Source organism: Penaeus monodon, chromosome 17 (assembly GCF_015228065.2).
Source record: "Penaeus monodon isolate SGIC_2016 chromosome 17, NSTDA_Pmon_1, whole genome shotgun sequence".
NCBI lineage: Eukaryota > Metazoa > Arthropoda > Malacostraca > Decapoda > Penaeidae > Penaeus > Penaeus monodon.
Genome location: NC_051402.1, coordinates 17,167,724 through 17,173,914, shown reverse-complemented (window position 1 = coordinate 17,173,914; position 6,191 = coordinate 17,167,724).

Here is a 6,191-nt window from a genome sequence, read left to right as displayed (position 1 = left end):
TTCTCACTTTATTTTTAAAACAACATTCTCCAAATTCATGGCTATACTTGCAGTTTCGTTCACCTTTAAACAAAGCCAACATTTTAAGGAAAATTCCTAAATTCATAATTCCTAGCATAATCTTCTAAAAAGATTTTCTGAACAAAACAGTGGTCTGTATGGTTAAAGGGTAAACTTTTTTATTAGATAGAATTATTTGCTAGAGAACTTATTGACATTCCAGATATCTTAGTCCTTAAAAATTGAAAATTGGGCTTGTTTTGAGGCTGAAGAAGTGAAACGGTGAAATTGATTTTCAAGCTGTGTGCAAGTGTACTACGCCATGAATTGTTGGGAGAATGTATGTATTTTCTAGAAAAGTAAAGGTAGTAGAAAGGCATTGCCCAAATGCATTTGGTGTATATAATCATTTACATTGTTTTTGATTCATAATATATTTTGCTCAAGAGGAACACCATTTTTCTCTTGTCTGTATTGAATCTTAGACAAGTGGCAAAATCATGCAATGAAACAGGTCAGTAACTATACAGATAACCAGAAATGTATAACTGCATCTTTTTACTGGAAAAATTATAAATGTTGGGTATAGTAATAAGTAGGAAGTTAGACTTCACTTTTAATTTATTTTTATCATATTCAGTGAATTTATTGACTGCATTTTCATTTACATATTTATTTACTTTTCTAGTACACTTAGCTTTTATTATTTTTATTTTCCTAAGGTATTTTCAGGGTGCTGCATGTGGTGTGATTGAGGTAATCTTTAGTTTGCTGATTGTGTGTATGAGAACTCAGATAATTCAATAAAATTGAAAAGTAATGTGAGATGTTGACTAGCAGCAGTTGCTTAAAAAAAATTGATGAGGAAAATTAAAAATAATATAAAGTTCTATCTATTTATAAAGGGAAGAAGGCCATGTTGCACATTTCAATGGATGAAATGATTTAAAATCCAGTAAGTAAACTTGGGAATGACTTTTACTGTACATTTCCTGCTTTTAAGAATGAAAGAGACAGATCTCACATACTTAAAAGAAAATACTCAGGCAGAACATTTCAGGTAATGTTGGGCATTCGTAAGATTACTATAAACATAACCAATGTACATCGACATTGGTTAAATTTTACTTGATACCTATGAAATGATCCTCTTAAACTATAATCATTTCCTCTTATCAAGAAGTCAATGGATTAAGATTATCTGCAATTCTTACGGAAGTTTTTACCTGTATATCAATTGCCGTCTCAACTTCTCAGTTTTTAAAGGGAAACTATTAATGATGGCCTGCTAACAATGAATGATTTTTGATAGTTGATCAAAGTACTACATTTCCTTTTGTTAATCTTTGTTTATTGCTCTACAAAATATTAGCTCAAACATCACATATTACTTTTTCTAATGCACACCAAAGATTTTTAAAAGCATTCTTGAAATGTGCCCTGACAATTTCTTATAGGAACACCCCTTTATCCTTTGTTTTGTTCCTTTTTTGTGTAATGGAAAAAGACTTAGTAAATACTCCCTCATACAAGCTATGTCCGTGGTTCTCATTGTCCTCTTGCTATCCCAGATTGATCCAGTTCCTACCTGGTTCCATCCTAGGCTGCCCCCATTTCCTCTCACATTCAAGGCATAGTCTAATTATTGAATTCACATTTATACAAAATGTATATTTCTGAGTTACAGCCCACTTTGGCCTCCAAGCAGAATTTTTAAAAAATGGAATGTTAATCATCATGGCTTTTATGTAGGGGTATGCTTATATCTATCCATATTCACTGTACAGGATATATCTTTTTGCGATTCCTCTTCTGACTAAAATTCTTCCCCAACTTCTCCCTGGGAATATAATTGGGATACATTCTACCATTGCTTTGTTTAGCATTTTTATATACTGAGAGAGAACAAAGGAAGCCAGATGTATAATGTATGTATATTAGTGTGTGTGTTATACATCATACTACTACATAAACATACATACATACACATACATCATTATATAATATATATAAAATATTTATAAAATATAAATACATACACATATTACATTACTATACTATACTATAATATACGTATATATATGTATAAATGCTTTTATGACCATAGGCTCGAGCTTTTTCATGGACGTGGAGTTGATCAAAGCTTGTCCGAGATTGTAATTCAAACAGTATTGCTATGGAGAGAACTAAATAATGTTGTAACGGTTCCATTTGTACATATTATCTACAGTGATTATAGTGTAGGTATGGGATTTATTAAGCTGAACTCAGCATAGCCGCTTTGTAAGTGGCGGATGAAGTGCCGAAATTTCTGTAGTAAAGAAGTTTCTGTAGTACTGTAATATCACAAGCATTTGCACAAGAAAAAGGGTATCTGTTTCTCACAGTGAGTGAAGGTGTATAATTTTCTTTTATGTCGGATTGTGTTCGTTTCTTATAATAAATAAGAAGAAAATAACCTGTTCTTCATCACCTTTGGTTTGTGCAACACCAAACTTTTTACAAGTATTTTTTTCGATGAAAGCTTAGGTGGGAACTGTTGCAGAATGGAAACCGAAGCAGAATTCAAAATTTGGGTTTTTTATAGATGCCTAAACAAAATGATACAAGAGGAAAAGCAGAATTAATTCATTGATACATAGCTGGACAAGTCGGTCTAACTGAATATTAGTGGCCGTGTTTTTCATTGGCTTCATAAGCAACATCCCCCAGTCCCTTGTTCGTTGTTGTCGTGGGGGGGGGGGGGGGGGGGGGGGGGGGGGGGGGGGCTTGGGAGATGCAGATTGAGGCCCAATGTAGAGGATCACCCCTACCTTGACTCCTTTCCCCAGTCCCTTGCTCGTTGTTGCTAAGGGGAACTTAGGAGGCGGGAAAATGAGGGCCAATGTAGGGATCACCCTTGCCTTGGACCTCAGCCTCGCCTCAACTAATTTTGCGGGGTCTTTTTTTTTCTTCCCCTTTCCTTTTCCTTCTCTTCTTCATTCCCTTCTGTCCACTTATTCTAATCGTTAACTCATTTTTACCATAATACTTTACCATGATGCTGTGTAACGTTTGATGCCTGGCATATTTGTTTTATCATTCCCGGAAATCCACAAAAATTGCCTTGCTTTACCTGGGGGGATTTTCCCCAAGCCCCCCCCTACCGCTATGTTTAGTATACGCCGCTAATGACCTTAGATGTTGACGCGGGAGAAATTTTTCATCAAATAAATGAATACCTTGGACCTCAGCTCTAGCCTCCGGGCTAGTGCAGTGGTAACGTGTCGGGCCCCTCATCCGAAGGTCGGCGGTTCGCGCCCCGCCCCGGGACGAGAAGTTGCAACTGTCATCTGCAGGTTACTGCTGTGGCTGGGCACCACGGCGGGTAAGGACTAGGGTTTAGCCGAGTCAGCACCCGCTGACACACTGAGCGAGTCGGCATTAATCGACACAGGCCGGGGTCCCCTCCTAGTATAGCCCGGGCTTCGCATATCGACTTATCCTTATCCTCAGCCTCGTCCCAACTAATATTGCGTGGTCTTTTCTTCTTTCCCCCGTTCTTCATCCTCTTCTGTCTACTCATTTTAATCGTTACCACATTTTTACCCTTTTTTTGCCATAATACTTTATCATAATGCTATATGACCTTTGATGTCTTTGCACATTTGGTTTAAACCATGCTGTCCATATCTCTGTTTTCCCTCACATATCCTCCCTTCACCGACCTCCCAACCTGACAGACATCCTTACAGAATCCCACACTCTGCTTTGACAACCTGTTCTTCCTCAACGCCCCTATATATCCTTCACTTGATTTAACCCCCCTTGATTAATCCTACCATAACCCATTCACTCATCACCTCCCTTTTACCCATCTTTACACTTCCAAGACAACTATTACTAAATTAACTCCCTCCCCACCCTTCTAAATACTATACCTTCCTGTAGTGCTACATGACTTTTGAGGTCCAGCACATTTATTTTTGCTTTTAACCATTAAACCCCTGTTAAACCACTAATCATTCTGGGAATCCACAAACATCGCCTTATGGACAAAAAAAAATTACCTGGAGGCTCCGCCCCCGAGCCACACCCTATCGTTATATTTTGAATACGCCCCCTAATGACCTAGATGTTTACGCGGCAGAAATTTTTTCAGTATATAAAATAATAAGCTTTTTAAACCAAAACATTGTCTTTATTCTTTGAAAAATATATATAAAAGGGTCTTACCTGTAACTTAAAACATCAATGAAAGAAATAGAAAAAGAAGGGTGTAATTTATTTTTTTCACACGTTTATATAGCGAAAAAAATGGAAGCAATTAAAGGTACTGCCAACTGCTCCCCCGCAGTCCCTTGCACGTTGATGTCGTGAAGGGGGGGGGGGTAGGCTACGAGGGAGATAGGGCCCAAAAGTAAGGGGTCACTCCTGCCTTGGACCTCAATCCTAACGTCAGCAAATTTTGTATGTTGCATATTTTTTTTCTCTCCCCCTTTTTTTGTCCCTTTTCTTCATCCCCCTCTTCTGCCCACTTATCCTAGCCGCAGTCGTGGGGTATCTCGTAGAAGTAGGACGTGTTTTAGTGCTGTCCTCACTCGTGAGAGATGTCCATGAATTCTGTGTTTTATCCGCTCCCTGGACAGGGAGCGGTGCCTCTGGCCCTTCAGCAATTTGTCACTTCCTCCCAGGTGTCAGTGTTGTCATATCGGGGTTCCCCCCTTTTCCCATGTAGATATGGAAGAAAAAAAGTTTTACCTCGCAAGGACATGATGGGAAGTGGATCCCATAAGAGGGAAAGAAACGTGGGCATGAGTGACGATGAGAATGGGTGCAAATGGATGGGAGGAGAAAAGGAAGAAGAACGAAGAGGTACCCAAGCAAGAAATCCCAACGAATGCCGATGTGAATGACACAGGTCTGTGCCATGAGTTTCTAGAGAAATGAAGGTGAGCCATAGAACTGGGCCGGGATCACCATGATCTCGAGCCACTTAAAGGAAAGGGAGAGGGAGACCGTATCTCACGGTAAAGAGCAGGGGAGGCGGAACAGACCCTTGCGACTCGGGGGTACAAGGGAAGTAACGGCTGTCCCAAAGGCTGGGAAAAAACTCATTAAAGGGAAAATTTTCCGATACCCGACCAAACTGGACCCGACTTTTTGTTGGACGATGACAGATTTGTGTGGGTTTAAGAGGCACGCGTCCCGGGGCGAGGAGCGGAGTCAGCTCGTTGCTCTCCTGAAAGGGGAAGAAGTATCAGAGAGAGTATTCATCTCTGGAGCGGGGTACAGGAGGGTGGCACCATACGTGGGGCCGCCAGTTATGTGCCTCAAATGAAGTGTGCCGATAGAGCCACAAGTCTTGGACCTGTCAGCAGGATGCTCGATGCAGGTTCTGCGGTAGAAAACATGACTCCAGGATCTGCCGAGCCAGAATTGAAAAGGAGGAAGGGTTATGTCCCTTTCTGCTGCAGCTGCGGAGGCCATCACAATTTCCGGGTCCCCTGGCTGTAGGGGAAGGCCACAATCAAAGCTTATTTCGGGGTTCCCCCAGCAAGGAAACGCTGGAAAAGAAAAAGGCCAGGCCACCTCGCAGGCAGAGGTGCCAGGGGGGCTACAACTACAGATCCCAACGCCTGGCTTGCAAGGGCCCCTGCGTGTGGCGTCGTCGTCAAAGGGAAGCGATCAACCTCAGGGCGACCGACAGGTGCAGGAAGTGAAGGAAGTGCCGCGGAGTAGTGATGCGGATTTTCTGGGAAGGAAGTATCGGCAATCATCCGGGTGCTGCAGATACTGATAGAGAAAGGATATAATTGAAAAAAGGCACAAATTATGGCCCGAGAAAACCGGGGGATTAGAAGCCAGGGGAGGAGGCTGTCACAGAACCCCCCCCCCCCAAGACGCAGGGATGAAATATAGAAATTTTTAGTGGTCCTGTAGAGAAACAAAGTGTTGACTGTAAGATATAAATTCAGGAAAGGAAAGGGAAATAACAGCGGAGCGTAGAGGAGTAACATCCTCTGCGGACTTCAGGTCACTCCCGCTGAAGTGCAAGGAGAAGAGAAAGAAAGCCTCTTGAAAAAAATGGGAAGTTGTGCAAGACAGAATGGGCAACCATTAGAAAATGTTGGAGAAATGTAAGGGCGTGATATAGGACTGATGGAGCCCTCCTTGGAACGAATAAGTGAATAGAGTAAAGTATAGAGTGA